Source organism: Scyliorhinus canicula, chromosome 14 (assembly GCF_902713615.1).
Source record: "Scyliorhinus canicula chromosome 14, sScyCan1.1, whole genome shotgun sequence".
NCBI lineage: Eukaryota > Metazoa > Chordata > Chondrichthyes > Carcharhiniformes > Scyliorhinidae > Scyliorhinus > Scyliorhinus canicula.
The window spans coordinates 119847919-119869511 of record NC_052159.1 but is presented as its reverse complement, the minus strand read 5'-3'; positions in this window follow the sequence as shown (position 1 = coordinate 119869511).

Sequence of the window (21593 nt, the reverse complement as noted above, 5' to 3'; positions counted from 1 at the left end):
ACAAATACTTTGGATCTGTCTTCACTTAGGATGACACAAGTAACCTCCAGAAATATGAGGGTGGTCAGAGGGTCTAGCATGTAGGAGGAAATGAAGGAAATCCTTATTAGTTAGGAAATTGATGGGATTAAAACCTGATAAGTTCCCAGGGTCTAATGATCTGCATCCCAGAGTACTTGAGGAACTCTAAATAAAGCGAACAATGAAGATATGAGACATGAGTTGGCCTTGATAGATTGGGGAGAGTAACTTAAAGTGATGACAGTAGATAGGCAATGGCAAACATTCAAGGATTGCATGGGGGAACTACAGCAACTGTTCATTCCTATCTGGCACAAAAGCAAAATGGGTAAGAGGGCCAGTCCATGGCTTTCAAAGGAAATTAGAAATCGTACCTATCCAAGGAAGAAGCATACAGATTGACCAAGAAGAATAATAGGTCTAATGTCCTAATAAAAGTAAGGTTAAGGGGGAGGTTGTTGGGTTACGGGTATAGGGTGGATACGTGGGTTTGAATAGGGTGATCATGGCTCGGCACAACATTGAGGGCCGAAGGGCCTGTTCTGTGCTGTACTGTTCTATGTTCTATGTTCTATGTCTGAGGATTGGGAGCAGTTTAGAATTCAGCAAAGAAGAACAAAGGGATTGATTGAGATGGGGAAAGTACAGTATGAAAGTAAGCTTGCAGGGAACATAAAGAGTTTCTATAGATATGTGAAGAGAAAGAGATTGGTAAAGATAAATGTAGGCCCCCTACAGGCAGAGTCAGGTGAATGCATAATAAGGGACAAAGAAATGGCTGAGCAATTGATAACATACTTTGGTTCTGTCTTCACAAAAGAGGACACAAATCAGATACCAGAAATGTTGGAGAATGAAAGGTTAAGTGAGAGTGAAGAACTGAGGGAGATCAACGTTAGTAGAGAACGGTGCTGGGAAAATTGAGGGAATGGGATGTTTCGGCGTGGCCCATTTGGCGTAGCCGATTCGACGGAGGAATTTTTTGGCGGAGGGACGTTTCGGCATCAAATTAATCGTTATAGTCGTTTTCTGCCAAATAGTCCAGTTTTAATTAGCTCTCTCTCTCGTTCAAATGAGGTATTCTAATTGCCAAATTGTCCAATTATTAGCTTCAGTGCAGCTTCCTTCAGTGATTTCCTTCAGTGCAGCTTCTCTCTCTCTCTCTCGTTCAAATGAGCTGTTCCAGTCGTAATAGTTCTAATTGCCAAATTCTAATTTGTCTTTGTCCATTGGAAAACAGTAATACAAAAGAAACATTTGGAGCATGATGCAGCAAAGAAATAAGTTTGTACTTGTAGCAAGAGTTCATTTTCCCAATTAGCTCTCATATGAGTCTAAATAGTCCAATTATAAGCTTCAGTGCAGCTTCCTTCAGTGATTTCCTTCAGTGCAGCTTAATATTTTTCAGTCGTCTAAACCCTTTTATTCCAAATGGAAGCAAATATTTTATCAAAACGTGGAAGAAACAAAGTGATACACGATGAATACCTTTTTATTTTTGACGCAACGAGCAAAGGTGATCCTGAATTAAAGTTTTGGCGATGTGAGCAGAAAGATCGATGTAAAGTGAGATTGCATATGAAGGATGGAAAAGTTATTCGCCAGTTGAATGAACACACCCATGAAGCATCTGCCGCAAAAATAGAGGTTGAAAAGATACTTCGTGGGTGTGTTCATTCAACTGGCGAATAACTTTTCCATCCTTCATATGCAATCTCACTTTACTTTATTTCACAATCTCATTTTATTTGAGTTACTTAAAACCATCGAACCTAATTTGAGACCGACTTCTATAATTTGTGACTTTGAACAAGCTGCCATTCATGCTCTGCAAGATGCATTTCCCACCGTTCGCATTAAGGGATGCTTTTTCCATCTAGCCCAAAACATGTACAGACATCTTATTTCATGGGGTTTATCTAATCGCTATAAAACCGATTCTGACTTTGCGTTATGGGCTAAAATGATTATAGCACTCGCCTTCGTTCCATTAGAAAAGATGGATGAATACATGGATACATTAGCAGTAGTTCTTCCTGATGAACTAATAGTCTTGTTCCATTGGTTTGAGGATACTTATATTGGACGACTGAATAGGCGTCGAAATGCAAGGATGACCCCTCTTTTCGCTCCCGAGATATGGAACCTTTATGAGCGAACTCTAAATAATGAAGATCGCACCAGCAATCACGCCGAAGCTGCCAATCAACGTTTGCAATATGAGCTAGGAATGCATCATCCTTCAATCTGGAAATTTATTGATGCCTTACGGAAAGTTCAGAAAGGACGTGATGCATTTCTCGAAAAGTTGACAGCTGGATATCCGCCCTCCCAAAAAGCTAAAAAAATATAGAGATGCTGATGAACGGATCAAAAAAGTCATATTGGAAGTTGAATCATTAGATCCTATTGAATTCCTGAGGGGTATTGCTCATAATTATGAAATGAAGAAGTAATTTCTAAGATTAAATAGCTTTTTAATTAATTGTTTTTTATAATACAGTATTTGCAAAATTTTAAAGACAGTTTAAATATTTTAAATATAGAGATGCTGATGACGTCGAAATGTCCTGGCGCCTAAACGGCTGCGCCGAATAGTCCAATTATATCCCTGACGCCGAATCGGCCACGCCAAATCAGCTACGCCAAATGGGCTACGCCGAAACGTACCAAACCCGAAAATTGATGGGATTGAAGGCAAATAAATCCCCAGGGCCTGAGAATCTGCATCCCAGAGTGCTTGAGGACGTGGCTCTGGAAATAGTGGATGCACTGGAGGCCATCTTCCGGAATTCTGTAGAACTGTCCCTGCAGATTGGAGGGTAGCTCACGTCACTCCAATATTCAAACAGGGAGGTAGAGAGAAAGCAGGGAATTATAGACTAATAAACCTAACATCGGTAGTGAGGAAAATTCTTGAATCCATTATCAAGGACTTTATAGCGGAACATTTGGAAAGCAGAGGCAGAATCAGTCAGAGTCAGCATGGATTTATGAAGGGAAAAACCTGCTTGACAAATCTGTTAGAATTCTTAGAAAAGGTAACCAGTACAGTTGACAAGGAGGACCCGGTCGATGTGGTCATATTTGAACTTTCAGAAGGCGTTTGACAAAGTCGTGCACAAGAGATTATTGTGCAAAATTAAAGCACATGGGATTGGGGGAAATGTATTGAGGTGGATAGAAAAATTGTTGGCAGAGAGGAAACAAAGAGTAGGAATTGATGGATCCTTTTCACAATGGCAGACAATAACCAGTGGGGTACCACAGGGATTGGTGCTGGGACCCAAGCTAGTCACAATATATATTAATGATTTGGATGAGGGAACAAAGTGTAACATCTCAAAGTTTGCAGATGATACCAAGTTAGATGGGAGGGTGAATTGTGATGAGGATGCAGGGGTCCTTCAGCATGATCTGGACAGGTTGGGTGAGTGGGAAAATCAATGGCAGATGCAGTATAATTTGGATAAGTGTGAGGTTATTCACTTTGGAAGCAAATACAAGAAGGCAGATTACTACCTGAATAGTTGTAAATTGGGAGAGGGGATTGTGCAGTGGGACCTGAGTGTCCTTGTGCACCAGTTGCTGAAGGTAAGCATGCAGGTGCAGCAGGCGGTAATGAAGGCTAATGGTATGTTGGCCTTCACTGCTAGAGATGTTGAATATCGAAGAGGGATGTGCTGCTGCAATTATATAGGGCCTTAGTGAGGCCACACCTGGAGTGCAGTTTTGGTCTCCTTCTCTGAGGAAGGATGATCTTGCTCTCGAGGGAGTGCAGCGATGGTTTACCAGACTGATTCCCGAGATGGCAGGACTGTCATATGTGGAGATATTGACGAGGTTGGGATTGTTCTCGCTGGAGTTCAGAAGAATGAGGGGGGATCTCACAGAGATTTATAAAATTCTAACAGGACTAGACAGGGTAGATGCAGGGAAGATGTTACCAATGATGAGTGTGTCCAGAACCAGGGGTCACAGTCTGAGGATTCAGGGTAAACCATTTTGGACAGAGATAAGACTTCTCTTCACTCCAAGAGTGGTGAGCCTGTGGAATTCATTACTATAGGAAGCAGTTGATGCTAAATCATTGAATGTATTCAAGAGGCAGCTAGATATTGCACTTCGGGAGAATGGGATCAAAGGCTATGGGGAGAAAGCATGATAAGCCATGGATGATCAGCCATGATCGTGATGAATGGCGGAGCAGGCCCAAAGGGCCAAAAGGCCTCCTCCTGCTCCTACCTTATATGCACCTATGTATCTATATAACTCGCCCTAGAAATAGTGCATTGGTGATCATTTTCCAGCATTCTGTCGACTCTGGAAGAGTTCGAATGGATTGGAGCGTAGCTAATGTAACCGCCCTTTTTAAAAAGAAGGGAGAGAGAAAACGGGGAATTCTAAACGAGTTAGCTTGTAATCAGTGGTGGGGAAAATGCTGGAGTCAATTTTTTTTAAAAATAATTTTTATTCAAATTTTCCAACAACAAATTTTATCCCAACAACGAAAAGAGAAAAACAATAACCCCTCCCCCCAATACAAAACAATAAATTAACAACAAGAAAGAGTAATAAACATAGAACCATAAGAGCAAACCCCCATAACGAACCCATAGTGTCCCCCCCTCCCCCTCCCCTCCCCCCCCTCGGCTGCTGCTGAGGTTGACCACCCTCTAATGCTCCACCAGGAAATCAAGAAAAGGCTGCCACCGCCTGAAGAACCCTTGCACCGACCCCCTCAGGGCAAACTTGACCCTCTCCAGTTTAATGAACCCGGCCATGTCGTTGATCCAGGATTCCGGGCTCGGATGCTTCGTGTCCCTCCACTGTAAAAGGATCCTTCGCTGGGCTACTAGGGACGCAAAGGCAAGAACACGACCTCTCTCGCCTCCTGCACACCCAGCTCCGATGCTACCCCAAAAATAGCGAGCCCCCAGCCCGGTTCCACCCTGGAGCCAACCACCCTGGACAAGGTCACCGCCACCCCTTTCCAGAAACCCTCCAACGCCCAGAACATGTGGGTGTGATTCACTGGGCTCCCCGAGCACCTGCCACACCTGTCCTCACCCCCAAAGAACCGGCTCAGCCTGGTCCCAGTCATATGCGCCCAATGCAGCACCTTTAGCTGGATTAGACTAAGCCGTGCGCAAGAAGAGGAGGAATTCAACCTCCCCAGGGTGTCCGCCCACATCCCCTCGTCAATCTCCTCCCCCAACTCCTCCTCCCACTTAGCTTTCAGCTCCTCCACCGAGGCCTCCTCCCCCTCCTGCATCACCTGATAAATTGCAGAGATCCTACCCTCGCCGACCCACGTCCCCAAGAGCACCCTGTCCTGAACCCCCCTTGGCAGCAATAGCGGAAACTCCACTACCTGCCGCCTAACAAACGCCCTAATCTGCATGTATCTAAAGGAATTCCCTGGGGGTAGACCCCACTTCCCCTCCAACTCCTCTCAGGTTACAAACTTCCCGTCTAGGAAGAGGTTCCCCATCTGCCTGACACCTGCCCTGTGCCAACTCAAAAACCCTCCATTTATCCTCCCTGGTACAAACCGGTGGTTCCCCCGTATCGGGGACCAAACCGAGACCTTCACTTCCCCCCTATGCCTCCTCCACTGCCCCCAGATTTTGAGGGTAGCCACCACTACCGGACTCGAAGAGTACCTTGCCGGGGGTAGCGGCAACGGCGTCGTCACCAGCGCCTCTAAACACGTGCCCACACAGGCGCCGCCTCCATCCTCTTCCATGCGGCTCCCTCCCCCTCCATCACCCACCTACGAATCATTGCCACGTTCGCTGCCCAGTAATACCCACACAGGTTGGGCAGTGCCAATCCACCCACCTCCCTGCCTCGCTCCACGAATACCCTCCTCACCCTCGGGGTCTTCTGTACCCACACGAACCCCGTAATGCTCCTGTTAACCCTCCTAAAGAAAGCCTTCGGGATCATAATGGGTAAACACTGGAAGAGAAACAAAAACCTTGGGAGCACCGTCATCTTAACCGACTGGACCCTGCTCGCTAGGGAGAGTGGCAACACATCCCACCTCCTGAAATCCTCCTCCATCTGCTCCACCAGCCTCGTGAAGTTTACCCTATGCAGGGCCCCCCAGCTCCTGGCTATCTGGACTCCCAGGTATCTGAAGCTCCTCTCTGCCCTTTTCAGCGGGAGCTCCCCTAACTCTTTCTCCTGGTCCCCCATATGCACCAAAAACAGCTCACTCTTCCCCACATTGAGCTTATAGCCAGAGGAGTCTCCGAACTCCCCCAGGATCCTCATCACCTCTGGCATCCCCCCTCCGCAATGTACAGCAGTAAATTGTCCGCGTACAGCGACAGCCAGTGCTCCTCCATCCCCCCCCCCCCCCACCCCCCGCACAATCCCCCTCCAGTTCTTCGAATCCCTCAGTGTCATGGCCAGGGGTTCGATCGCCAACGCGAAGAGCAGGGAGCCTCGTCCCACAGGACAACCAAAAGTCCTCCGACATCCTCCCATTCGTCACCACGCTCGCCACCAGAGCACTATACAACAGCCTCACCCACCTAATGAATCCCTCACCAAACCCAAATCTCCTCAACACCTCCCACAGGTAGCTCCACTCCACCCTGTCAAAAGCTTTCTCCGCATCCATCGATGACACTATCTCCGCCTCCCCGTCCACCACCGGCATCATTATGACGTTAAGAGAAGCCGCCGCACATTGACATTCAGCTGCCTCCCCTTCACAAAACCCGTTTGGTCCTCGTGAATGATCTGCGGGACCACATCCTCCACCCTCCTGGCCAGTATCTTGGCCAGCAGCTTTGGGTCCATGTTGAGGAGCGAGATCGGCCTTTAAGATCCACACTGGAGGGGTCCTTATCCCGCTTCAAGATCAAAGAAATTAATGCTCTGGACATCGTCGGGGGCAAGGCCCCCCCTCCCCTGCCTCATTCAGGGTCTGCACTAACAGCCTAACAAAAGGTCTGAAAACTTCTTGTAAAATTCCACCGGGAATCCGTTAGGCCCCGGTGCCTTCCCTAACTGCATACTCCCCATCGCCTTGATCAGCTCCTCCAACTCGATTGGGGCCCCTAGACCCTCCGCCCGCTCCTCCCCAACTCTCGGGAACTCCAGCTTGTCCAAGAAGTCGTCCATCCCACCCTCCTCCCCAGGGGACACTGACCGGTACTACTGCTCAGAAAAGGTCCTGAACATCCCTTGCACTCCGCACCAGACTCCCTCCTACATCTCTAACTCCCTCTATCTCCCTCGCCGCCTCCCACTTCCGGAGCTGGTGGGCCAGCATCCGACTTGTCTTCTCCCCGTACTCATATACCGCCCCCTACGCCCTCCTCCACTGCGCCTCCGCTTGGTCAATATGTCAAACTCCGCTTGGAGACTATGACGCTTCCTCAAAAGCCCTTCATCCGGGACCTCCGCTTACCTCCTGTCCACAAACCTCTCCCTCTCATTTTTCTCCCCCCTCTCCCTGTGTGCCCTAATAGAAATCAGCTCCCCTCTAACCACCGGCTTCAACGCCTCCCAGACCACCCCCACCTGCACCTCCCCATTGACATTAGCTTCCAAATACCCCTCTATACACCTACGGACCCGCCCACATACCTCCTCATCCGACAGCAGCCCCACCTCTAGTATCCACAGCGGGCGTTGATCCTTTCCCTTCCCCAGCTCCAGGTCCACCCAATGCGGAGCGTGGTCTGATCTGGCTATCGCTGAGTACTCCGCCCCTACCACCCTTGGAATCTGCGCCCTGCTGAAGACAAAAAAGTCGATCCGGAAGTAAGCCTTATGGACGTGGGAGAAAAACGAGAACTCCCTACCTCCTGGCCTCATAAACCTCCATGGGTCCACCCCTCCCATCTGGTCCATAAACCCCCTCAGCACTATGGCCGCTGCCGGTCTTTTACCGGTCCCTGGACCTCGAACAATCCAGCGCTGTATTAAAATCTCCTCCCAATATCAAGCCCCCCCCCGTCTCAAGGTCTGGAATCCAGCCCAGCATGCACTGCCTGAAGCCTGCATCGTCCCAATTTGGGGCATACACATTGACCAGAACCACCCGCTCCCCTTAGAGTCTACCGCTCACCATTACGTATCTGCCACAGCGATCCGTCACCATGCTCGGCTCCACAAACGACAAGCTCTTTCCCACCAAAATCGCCACCCCCCGGTTCCTCGCATCTAACCCCGAATGGAACACTTGTCCAACCCACCCTCTTCTCAGCCTAGCCTGATCCGCCACCCTAAGGTGCGTTTCCTGGAGCATAGCCACGTCCGCCCCGAGCCTCTTCAAGTGCGCCATCACTCGGGCCAGCTTGACCAGCCCATTCAGCCACTTTACATTCCATGTGACCAGCCGAATCGGGGGGCTATTCCCCCTCCCTCTGCGCCGGTCAGCCATGACTCTCCCTCGGCCCACTACGAGCCCGCAGTACCCCCACGGTGGCAGATCCCCATCCCGACCCCCCCATCACCATCTGTTCCCCTTCGGCTCTTCCAGCAGCAACCCGGTACCCCCCACTCTCTCCCTCCCCAACTTCCCCCACCTCCCCTCCTAGCTGCGTTGCCCCTCTCGTCGTACGTCCGTAAGTCAGCCGACTTCTGCTGACCCCGGCTGCTCCCGCCACCCCAACGATCCCCCCCGGTGTGACACAACCGCCACTCCTCCCGCCTGGTGCAGGCCCCTCCCACTCCGCCTCCAGCGAGGGAAAAAAGCCCGTGCTTCCATCTGAAATCCCGCCCCCGACCTAAAACGCAGGAGAGAAAAGGCGCGCGATCCAACGGGCCTGCAATACAGCACCCCAACCCTCCACCAGTGAAAAAGGCACCGAAATGAATAGTTAAAAGCCCCAAAAAGAGAAAAAAAAAGAAGGACCAACAAAGAAGTACCAGGAAGAACAGAACCTCCGGAAAATACACATCAGTCACCAACCCCTCCTCAGTCCTCAGTTCGAGTCCAGCTTCTCTGCTTGGACGAAGGCCTAGGCATTTTCCAGGGAGTCAAAATAGTACTGGCGGTCTTTATAAGTGACCCAGAGACGTGCCGGCTGTAGCAGGCCGAACTTCACCCCTTTCTTGTGCAGCACTGCCTTCAACCGGTTAAAACCAGCCCTTCTCATCGCCACCTCCGCCTCCAGTCCTGATAAATCTGGATCTCTGCGTTCTCCCACCTGCTGCTCCTCTCATTTTTAGCCCATCTCAGCACACACTCACGGTCGACGAAGCGGTAAAAACGGACCAGCACCGCCCTTGGCTGCTCGCACGGCCTGGGCTTTTTCAGCAACACTTGATGGGCACCCTCCAGCTCTAAGGGCCCTTGGAAGGACCCCGCACCCATTAGCGAGTTCAGCACCAAGGCCACATAGACCCCCAGGTCCGATCCCTCCAGCCCCTCCTGGAGGCCCAGGATCCGCAAGTTCTTCCGCCGCGAGCGGTTCTCCATTTCCTCCATCTTCACTTGCCATTTTTTGTGGAGCGCCTCGTGCGATTCCACCTTCACTGCCAGGCCTTGGATTTCATCCTCGTTCTCCGAGGCCTTTTGCCGTAACTCGCGGATCTCTGCACCCTGAGCCGTCTGAGTTGCCATGACCTTATCCAGTTAGGCCTTAGCGGTTCCAGCAGCTCAGCTGTCAGCTCGCTGAAGCAGCGCTGAAGCAGCTCCTGCTGCTCCTGCGCCCACTGCTGCCACGCTGCTGGTTCCCCGCCGCCGCCATCTTGTTCTTCCTGCCTCGCACCTTTCTTTGCTCCAAAGCCGGTTTTTTGACTGCCCCGCTGCTGGTCCAGTCCATCCACCGGCAGATAAACGCAGCAGATGTGTTCCCCCACTGGGAAAAGTCCAGCCAGCGCTGCTACGGGCCCTTAAAAGAGCCCAAAAGACCGAAAAAAGCTGGAGCCACCGAACGTGCGGCTTAGCTCCGCATCACTGCAACCGGAAGTCCCACTGGAGTCAATTATTAAGGATGAAATAACTGAGCATTTGGAAAGCGGGGATAGGATTAGTCCAAGTCGCCATGGATTCACTGAAGGGAAATCATGCTTAACCAATCTTCTGGAATTATTTGAGGATGTGACCAGTAGAGTGGCCAAGGGTGAACCAGTGGATGTTGTGTGTCTGGACTTCCAAAAGGCATTTGACAAGTTCCGACTCAAGAGATTAGTAAACAAAATTAAAGCACATGGGGCGCGATTCTCCATCCCCCACGCCGGGTGGGAGAATAGCGGGAGGGACTCCCGCCATTTTTCACGCCCTCCCGCTATTCTCCCCCCCCCACGCTCGACCCACGCCACGAATCGCCGCTCGCCGTTTTTGTACGACGAACGCCGATTCTCCGAGGCCAATGGGCCGAGCGGCTGGGCCTTCACGCCCGTTTCAACACTGCAGCAAACATACCTGCTTGCTGCCGTCGTGAAATGGGCGCCAGATGCCCGTTTGGGGCATCTGGGGGCCCGATTGGCACGATCGCGGGCCGTGTGTCCGTAACGGACGCACTCTTTTTGCTCCGCCGCCCCACAAGATCAAGCCGCCACGTCTTGCGGGGCGGCTGAGGGAAAAGATGCCAACTGCGCATGCGTGGGTTGGCGTTGTCCAACCTGCACATGCGCGGCTGACGTCATCGGCCGCGTCAGCCAGCGTGACACTTGGCGTGCGTCCTTGATGACCGTCGTCAAGGCCACACCGCCGTGACGCACGGGGCCATGCTCCTAGCCCAGCCCGAGGGGGAGAATCGGCCCCGGAAGTGGGCGTGAAGGCTGCCGTGGGTCACGGCCAGTCACACAGCAGCCTTTACGATTCTCCGCATTTGCGGAGAATCTCGCCCATGGTATTGGAGGTAATTTATTTACGTGGATAGAGAACTGATTGGGAAATAGGAAGCAGAGGGTGGGAAAAAATGGGTCCTTTTCAGAGTTGCAGGCAGTGGCGAGTGGGGTACCGCAAGGTTCCGTGCTGGGACCTCTGCTGGTCACAATATGTATTAATGATTTGGATGCAAGAATTGCATGCAATATCTCCAAATTTGCAGATGACACTAAACTAGGTAGTGATGTGTGCTGTGAGAAGGATGCAAAGAGGTTGCAGGGTGACTTGGACAGGCTGGCTGAGTGGGCAAAAATTTGTGGATGCAATAGTAAATGTGAGGTTATCCAGTTTGGTGGCAAAAACAAGAAGGCAGATTATTATCTGAATGGTGGCAGTTTAGGAAATGGGGAATGCAATGAGACCTAGATGTCATGGGAAAACAATCGCTGAAGGTTGGCATTCAGGTTCAGCAGGTGGTGAGGAAAGCTAATGGCTTGCTGGCCTTCATAGCAAGAGGATTTGAGTATAGGAGTCAGGATGTCTTGCTGCAGTTATGCAGGGCCATGGTGAGGCCACACCATGAGTATTGTGTGCAGTTTCGCTCTCATCGTTTGCGGAAGGATATCCTTGCTATTGAGGGTGTCCAGCGAAAGTTCACCAGACTAATTCCCAGGATGGCAGAACATAAGAACATAAGCACTAGGAGCAGGAGTAGGCCATCTGGCCCCTCGAGCCTGCTCTGCCATTCAATGAGATCGTGGCTGATCTTTTGTGGACTCAGCTCCCCTTTCTGGCCCGAACACCATAACCCTTAATCCCTTTATTCTTCAAAAAACTATCTATCTTTATCTTAAAAATATTTAATGAAGGAGCCTCAACTGCTTCACTGGGCAAGGAATTCCATAGATTCACAAACCTTTGGGTGAAGAAGTTCCTCCTAAACTCAGTCCTAAATCTACTTCCCCTTATTTTGAGGCTATGCCCCCTAGTTCTGCTGTCACCCGCCAGTGGAAACAACCTGCCCGCATCTATCCTATCTATTCCCTTCATAATTTTATATGTTTCGATAAGATCCTCCCTCATCCTTCTAAATTCCAACGAGTACAGTCCCAGTCTACTCAACCTCTCCTCGTAATCCAACCCCTTCAGCTCTGGGATTAACCTAGTGAATCTCCTCTGCACACCCTCCAGTGCCAGTACGTCCTTTCTCAGGTAAGGAGATGAAAACTGAACACAATACTCCAGGTGTGGCCTCACTAACACCTTATACAATTGCAGCATAACCTCTCTCATCTTAAACTCCATCCCTCTAGCAATGAAGGACAAAATTCCATTTGGTTTCTGGACTGACATATGAAGAAATACTGAATTGACTGGGCTTGTACTCACTAGAGTTTCGAGGGATGAGAGCGGATCTCATAGAAACATATAAAATCCTTATTGAACCAGACAGGCTAGATACGGGAAGAATGTTCCTGATGTTGGGGACATCCAGAACTGGGGGTCACAGCCTAAGGATAAGGGGTAAGCCATTCATGACTGAGGTGAAGAAGAACCTCTTCTCTCAGAGAGTTTTGAACTTGTGGAATTATCTACCATAGAAAGCTGTTGGGGCTAGTTTGTTGGATATGTTCAAGAGGGAGCTGGATGTGGCTCTTGTGGCTCAAGGGATCAAGGGATAGCGGGAGTGGGATGCTGAATTTGCATGATCGGCCATGATGATATTGAATGTTGCTGCAGGCTCAAGGACCAAATGCACCTATTTTGTATGTTTCTATGTTTCATCGACATTGGAATACATTTGCCATCGGTTTTCCCATTCACTTAACTTATCATTATCTCTTTGTAATGTTATATTTCCAAAAGTGCCTAGCATTGTTTCATCGGTGGAGGGAGGATTTGAAATCATGGCTTGATATCTGCACCAATGGTTGGGTTATGGGATGTTTGGAGGGCACGGAAAAAGCAGTAATTGATTGAAGGATCCAGCGAAGTTATAAACACCGAGACCATGCTGATGTCAGCGGCAGAGCCTCATTTAAATTATATGTTACCACCTCCCAACTAATGGATGGCCAGATTGGCAAGCAAGTGATTGGAAGCAATGGTAGTCCAGGCAGTTAATGTGATTTGGAACATGAGGCTGTGATGGGAAGGGACGGATGGCTGTAAACCGGACTTTGATGAGAAGCTGGGAGTGGTCTCTTCATAATTAGAGTGGGTGGGATAATGAGTGGTCTGTCAGGGATCAGGTGTGAAGAGGGTGGATCTTACCATGAAAGTGTATGGACCAATGTCAGTGTTGTCCATAATATTTGTAAGGCCTGGAGGAGCACTTCTGTGCCTCCTGCCATACATGAAAATCTAAAAAATAAGTTTGTGATAGATTTTGACCGACAGTGAAAGTGATAATGTGAACCCTGTCCCAAACCTTGGGAACCACCCCCGATGTACCCCCACTTCTCAAGCCTCAGGTTATTATTGTTAATAAAATGTCATTGGACACAATCTATTTGTGTGCTATTTGCTTGCAACAGAGAGAGCATTCAGAGGACACAGAGGGAAGGAAGTGAGAAACATGGGGTAACTGCCTCTTGCCGATAGAACCTTTAGACATTACAGACTGACCCATTTCATTTGGTATAAAACAGAAGGGTCTGAACTCAAAACTTCATCTGCCAATCCAATAGAGATTCAGATAAATGTCAGTAAGAGCAAGCAAGTGTGAAAAGGGCATCTTGCCAGAGCTCTCAGGATGGGGACAGTGGGAAACTAACTCTTGAAAATTCAAAACCACCCTGTTGCATCCATTGAAATCTTTCTCAAAAGTGGGGAAAAGTGATCCATTGAGTATGCACCAACTCTTCGAATGTTATCTTGAAGTTCATATAGAGCAACAATAATATGCAAAATATGAGAAAATGGAAGGGATTAATATCTGGGAGGAGCACTCAAAGAACAAAGAACAAAGAAAAGTAGAGCACAGGAACAGGCCCTTCGGCCTCCAAGCCTGAGCTGAGCATGCTGCCCGTCTCAACTAAAATCTTCATCACTAGGTGATGATAGGTAGACTATCATCTGTATATAAATGAGTAGTTCATCAGCACTGTAAATTCTATATCTATGATCTGCATGTGTATTATAAATTATATGTTTTACTGTTGTAGTTCTACCATTCAACCAACAGGTGGGACGAGTAGGGAATCTCAGGATCCAGGTGCACCATGTGTTGCTTCAGAAGGTGTTTGTCAGGATTTGATAGAAGTCGCATAATAGAGCAGCTCTGTTGTATCTTAGTGTAACTTAGTGTTAGACATTTATTTCCAACTATATTCATCTTAGACATTTTAGTTATTTCGTTAGTGTAGTGTTAGAAATAAATAACTTTGTTTATAAAACAAAGTCTATGGCCGGGATTCTCCGAGCCCGCGCTAGCTCGGAGAAACGGAGATGACGCCGACGAGATGGCCGACAGCGGGAAGCGATTCTCCTGCGACCGGAGAATCGCCACCAGGCCCAGGCGCGCGGTCGATGCAGCGCTGGTCGGGGGCCGATGAAAGATGCCCCCGTGGTGATTCTCTGCAGTCAACCGACCGAGTTCATGCTGGCGTGGTTCTAGCATGGTTCCACCCAGCGGGAGGACCGACAGCTGCGGTGGCTGTCCTGGTGGGGAGTGGGGGGATCAGACTCGGGTGGGGGGGGGTCCTCCACGATGGCCAGGCCCTTGATTAGGGGCCACCGATCACTCGATGCGCACGATCCGGGGAGGGGCCTACCTTCTTCTGCGCTGGCCCACTGTGTGGCCCTGCCATGTTGTGCACATGCGCAGACCCACGACCAGCAGTGCAGGGCCGTGTATGGCAGCTGGAGCAGTGCAGAGCAATCCAGCGCCATGCTGGCCCCCTGTGGGCAACAGAATCACTGGGCCAAGAGGCCCATTGACTCCAGCATGAAACATTCCGGTGTTTACGCCGGCGTCAACACGTAGCCGTGTTTTCAGGGAATACAGGAGATTCCACATTGGCCCAATCAAAAAAACATTACATGGTACCTTTGGAGTGGATGTCGAAAGAGAATAGTTAGACACAGTTAGACACGTTGAGAAAACACAAGAGAACAATCGGAGACTTGAAAAAAAATCCGCTGTAAAACGAAATACTACCTGGATCGTCGAAGCAAGATTAGACTGGTACAAAAGGTGAAGTCACATGGGATCAGGGGTGAGCTGGCAAGGTGGATACAGAACTGACTAGGTCATAGAAGGCAGAGAGTAGCAATGGAAGGGTGCTTTTCTAATTGGAGGGCTGTGACTAGTGGTGTTCCGCAGGGATCAGTGTTGGGACCTTTGCTGTTCGTAGTATATGTAAATGATTTGGAGGAAAATGTAACTGGTCTGATTAGTAAGTTTGTAGACGACACAAAGGTTGGTGAAATTGCGGATATCGGTGAGGACTGTCAGAGGATACAGCAGGATTTAGATTGTTTGGAGACTTGGGCGGAAAGATGGCAGATGGAGCTTAATCCGGACAAATCTGAGGTAATGCATTTTGGAAGGTCTAATGCAGGTAGGGAATATACAGTGAATGGTAGAACCCTCAAGAGTATTGAAAGTCAGAGAGATCTAGGTGTACAGGTCCACAGGTCACTGAAAGGGGCAACACAGATGGAGAAGGTAGTCAAGAAGGCATACGGCATGCTTACATAGAACATAGAACATAGAACAGTACAGCACAGAACAGGCCCTTCAGCCCTCAATGTTGTGCCGAGCCATGATCACCCTACTCAAACCCATGTATCCACCCTATACCCGTAACCCAACAACCTCCCCCTTAACCTTACTTTTATTAGGACACTACGGGCAATTTAGCATGGCCAATCCACCTAACCCGCACATCTTTGGACAGTGGGAGGAAACCGGAGCACCCGGAGGAAACCCACGCACACAGGGGGAGGACGTGCAGACTCCACACAGACAGTGACCCAGCCGGGAATCGAACCTGGGACCCTGGAGCTGTGAAGCATTTATGCTAACCACCATGCTACCCTGCTTGCCTTCATTGGCCGGGGCATTGAGTATCAGAATTGGCAAGTCATGTTGCAGCTGTATAGAACCTTAGTTAGGCCACACTTGGAGTATAGTGTTCAATTCTGGTCACCACACTACCAGAAGGATGTGGAGGCTTTCGAGAGGGTGCAGAAGAGATTTACCAGGATGTTGTCTGGTATGGAGGGAAAAAAGCAAATTACTACGGATGCTGGAATCTGAAACGAAAGGGAAAATAATGGAAAATCTCAGCAAATCTGGCAGCATCTGTAGGGAGAGAAAAGAGCTAACGTTTCGAGTCCGATGACTCTTTGTCAAAGCTAACGACAGAGAGAGTGGGAAATATTTATACTGTGGAGTGAGAATGAAAGATGAGTCATAGCCACAGAAACCCAGGGAAATCGGGTGCTAATGACCACAGATACCAAGGGGAAAGAGTGCTAATGGCAGTCCCCAGAGAGGACAAAAGGTGTGAAAGGTCAAACAGCAGGGAAACTAACATCAGAGGATGAACTGTGGGGGGAGGGGAAGGGGGAAGCAAAGTGGAGAAAGGTGCAGGAAAGATGCAGGAAAGAAAGAAATGGTAAAAGACAGTTAAAATGAAATTAAAACAAATGGGTTGAGGTGGGGCTGATCATCTGAAGTTGTTGAATTCAATGTTCAGGCGTGCCTAACCGGAAGATGAGATGTTGTTCCTCCAGTTTGCGTTGCGCTTCACTGGAACATTGCAGCAGGCCAAGAACAGACATGTGGGCATGGGAGCAGGGTCTTTTGTTAAAATGGCAAGCAACAGGAAGGTCAGGGTCCTGAATGCGCACAGAACGAAGATGCTCAGCAAAGCGATCACCCAGTCTGTGTTTGGTCTGTCCAATATAGAGGAGACTACATTGGGAGCAGCAAATGCAATAGACCAGATTGGAAGACGTGCAAGTGAAACTGCTTAACCTGGAATGAGTGTTTTGGGCCTTGAATGTTAAGCATGGAAGAGGTAAAGGGGCAGGTGTTACGCGTTCTGCGATTGCATGGGAAGGTGCCATGGGTATGGTGGAGGAGTGGACTAGATTGTCTCAGAGGGAACGGTCTCTGCGGAATGCTGACAGAGGGAGTGAAGCAAAGATGTGTTTGGTGGTGGCATCACGCTGGAGTTGGCGAAAATGGCGGAGGATTATGCTTTGTAAACGGAGGCTGGTGGGATGAAATGTGAGAACGAGGGGGACTCTATCCTTGTTCTGGGAGGGAGTGGAGGGGGCGAGGGTAGTGACGCGAGAGATGGACCGCACACTGTCCACAACTGTAGGTGGGAAATCACGGTTGAGGAAGAAGGAACACATTTTCAAAGCACCATTTTGGAAAGTGGCATCGCAGGAACAAATGCGACGGAGGCGAAGGAGTTGAGAGAAAGGGATGGAGTCCTTACAGGGTGTAGGGTGTGAAGAGCTGTAGTCCAGATAGCTGTGGGAGTCAGTGGGCTTGTAGTGGATATTAGTGGATAGTCTATTGCTGGAAATGGAGACAGAAAGATCAAGGAAAGGAAGGGAAGTGTCTGAGATTGTCCAGGTGAAAGTGATGGAGGGTTGGAAACTGGAAGCAAAGTTGATGAATTTTTCCAGGTCCGGGCAAGAGCATGACGCGGCACCAAAATAGTCATCAATCTATCGGTACAGGAGTTGTGGCAGGGGGCCCGGATAGGCCTGGAACAAAGAATGTTCCACATACCCCATAAAAAGGCAAGCGTAGCTAGGAACCATGCGAGTACCCATTGCTACACCTTTGATTTGAAGAAAGTGAGATGAGTTAAAGGAGAAGTTGTTGAGAGATAGAACGAGTTCAGCCAGACGGAGGAGAGTGTTGGTGGATGGGAATTGTCCGGATCTCTTTTCGAGAAAGAAGCAAAGAGCTCTCAGGCCATCCTGGTGTGGGATGGAGGTGTAGAGGGATTGCACATCCATGGTGAATAGGATACGGCTAGGGTCCACAAACTGGAAGCTGTTAATATGACGCAAGGCATCAGAGGAATCCCGGATGTAGGTGGGGAGGGAATGGACAAGAGGAGTGAGGATGGAGTCAAGATAAGAGGAAATACGTTCGGTGGGGCAAGAGCATGCAGACACAATGGGCCTGCTGGGACAGTCCTTTTTGTGGATTTTGGGAAGTAGGAAAAAGCGGGCTGTCCGGGGTTGGGGGACTATGAGGTTGGAAGCCGTAGGGGGAAGGCATCCGGAGGAAATGAGGTCACTAACGGTGTTGGAGATAATGGTTTGATGTTCAGTGGTCTGGTCATGGTCCAGGGGGAGGTAAGAGGAAGTATCAGAGAGTTGGCGCTCAGCCTCTGCGAGGTAGAGGCCAGTGCACCAGACGACAACAGCACCCCCTTTGTCGGCAGGTTTGATGACAAAGTCGGGGTTAGACCTGACAGAGTGAAGAGTAGAAAGTTCGGAAGGAGAGAGGTTGGAATGGGTGAGGGGGGCAGAAAAATTAAGACGGCCAATGTACCGTCGACAGTTCTCAATGAAAAGATCAAGGGTAGGCAATTGTCCCAGCCGGGGGGGGGGGGGGGGGGGGGGGGGGTCCACTTGGAGGCAGAAAGTTGGAGGCACATGAAAGGATCAGTGGAACGGGGGGAGGATTCTTGCCCAAAGAAGTGGGCACGGAGACGAAGGCGACGACAGAAGAGTTCAACATCATGTCGAGCCCGGAATTCATTGAGGTGGGGACGTAAGGGTACAAAGCTGAGTCCTTTGCTGAGAACAGCACGCTCAGCCTCAGAGAGGTCAGAGGGTATGGTGAACACGCGGCAAGGGCTGGGGTTGGGAGAAATGGGGTACGAGGGATTGGGACTTGTGGAGGGCCTGGGATGAGCAACGGTGTTGATACTGGGAGAAATAGGGTACGAGGGATTGGGACTGGTGGAGGGTCTGGGATGGGCTGTGGTGTTGATGAGTTGTTGAAGCTTGCGTTCCTTACCATTTGTAAGAAACAGGAAAAGATTCTTATTAAGACGTCGAATGATGCGAAGGATGAAATAAAACTGGGGACAGGAACAGCTTTGAGAGAGAGCGGTGAAACAGAAAATAACCTAGACACCGATGCAGGGTCCGGGGTACATACCCCGGCCATACAAGCAGTCCCTGGCCATACAAGATGGTGCTGCTGGAGAGAGATGTCGAGTGTCTTCATGTGGCGCCGCATGGCACTGAGTGTGGCTTTCAGGATGCGGCGAGAAGAATTTTTTAAATCCTGGAGGTACCTGTAATCCTGGAGGTTACATGTGTTAATATTAAATTCTTTACTCGTCAGTCTGGCCTCAATAAAATGCGAGATGGATTCATAGGTATAGTATTATTTATTGATAACCAACTTGCAAGGCTGACTCACTCCATAGGAACTCAGAACACACTAAGGCTCCCGAAGCGAGTGAGGGCAAGAACAACGAGATCACTGCACATATAATTCAAATAGCATCAAGATTCTCATACAAGCTTCCCATAGGTCATTCTATACACCTCCTGACCTGGCCATATAGCCTGATTGGCTCAGTTCGCATTCCCCAACCCTGGGCCTCTTGTTACCTAGCATCCTTTTCACCATTCTCTGCACGAGGTGAGGCTCTCTTCCTGGCCATGCTTTCTGAATCCCTTTATCCTTTGTTTGTGAACTCACTACTATCAGACTGGCTCACATCTACACTGCTCTAACTAATAATCCTACTGTCTATCACATTCGTTTGTTCAATTCCTCATTCCCCCCTTTTATCATTTCATGATAACCTACTGGTCCAATCCGTGGCTACGGCCCCTCATCTAAGAAAACTTGTCGCTGCATTTCCAATTCCTGTTGCAGCACCCCGTCACCTTCTGCACCCTCGTGGATCCTAACAGCCAAGATTCTAGGGGCGGCTATCTGTTCCAGCGCACCCTACATTTTACCCATCATGCATTTAAGGATGGCCAGGCCCACAAAGATGCAGCCGAGTGCCACTGTTAAATACATGGCCATATTTATCAACCAATCCTTCCAACCTCCGAATCCCCAGTTACCCCAAGAGCCAGAGTCCTGCATACCGTCCAGGTGGTCCCTTATGCGCTCCATAAATGTAGTGATGTTAGCGGTGAGGTCTTGAACCCCTATGATACACTTGCCCTGCACTATGGCACATACCCTACCCTCACGGGCCAGAAGATAGTCAAGAGCATACCGGTTCTGCATGGCAAACAACCGCAGTTGAGATAATTCCTTGGTTATTGCCCTGAGGGCTCCCAAGGTTTCGTTGCCCAGGATGGTAAGGCCACAAATAAAATAATTCTTATCGCTGACTGCCAAGGAACCCTCCACACCTCCCAGTGTCAAGACGCTCAGAATTCCCCATCCGGCTGAGTGGCCCTGGTTGGGTGCTAGAACCTGAGGTATTTTCCAGTTTTCGCAGAATTCGGCTGAGACTGCCCGGCGTGCCAACTGATGGTGCAGTGTTCACGCAGAGGGGCAGAGGACTGTGGTAGGGACTAAAGTCCCTACAGCAACTTGGTGGGGAAATGGGGGTGACAAAACATTGGTCGCTGTGCCATAAAAAGGAAAGCAGTATCCTTTCTCTGTGTACAGGCTAGCATCACAATCAGTATATTGGTTGAGTAGCGATCCCCCAGTAGCCCAGTTTATCCAGCTTTGGAATGCCCATTCAGGCCGCCTAGCAATGCGGAAAGCCCTAGTCCCAACAATGATATGAGAGACATTCGCCCAGCCACAAAGGAGCTGGAGGCCGGCGCTCAGTGGAACGCAGGTGGTGTTGTAACAGACGCATTGGCCAGACGCCTGAGTGATGTGACACCTCCTGTCTGTACAGGTGGGGAACAGACATGTTATATTCGTTTCCACTTCTACCAGCAAACAGCCGTACCCCTCACTGCTGCAACAATTCTCGTACGACCGGGAGTCCCTATTGGGAGTGAAGTGACTCGCCCTCCACCGTTGCAGCCTATCATACTGTGAGTGGGAATTATCCTGAGGAAGGGGAAGGCAAATAGCCGGTGGTGCTGAAGCCGGATCTTAAGGAAGAGTGACTTGCTCGGGTGGCGGCTCGGAACGCTGACAATGAACCACAGTTTTGGGTGTGCCCCAAAGCGGTGAAACAGAAAATAACCTAGACACCGATGCAGGGTCCGGGGTACATACCCCGGCCATACAAGCAGTCCCTGGCCATACAAGCAGTGGTAGATCTGGTAGAAGAGATTCATACTGCCCAGGTTTCCCTCATTCCAGGTCCTAAATGAATTAAGTATATCTCCTGATAACCTACGTTGTAGTTGAACCTCCCTTCTCACATGCTCCTTCCTCTTTCTAGTCCCCCTCTCTCTCTCACAACCTCTTCCTACCCTCTCCACACGGTCTGATTTGACCTTTAAGGCACCAATGTGAACACATCCAAAATCAAATTTACATGTACTCCAAAAACAAGGCAATGTCCATGCAATATTTCCTTTCCATCGTCGGGACCGGTGCAATTGCTTCATGAGTCCTGCACGGTCCGTTAACCGGATGACCTTCCATGAGTCGATACCACGTCCTCGTATATGGGGGCAGCGAAGAACGTCACCTCTGCATAAGTGAAATGTCCTTGTAGTTTGGTTGGGGTTACAGATGTAGATGATATTTCCCTGTTCCATTTCCGCCGCCGATGTCACTCCAAGCGAGGCGAGGCCGAAGATTACACAGGCGGTGCGTGGCCACCTC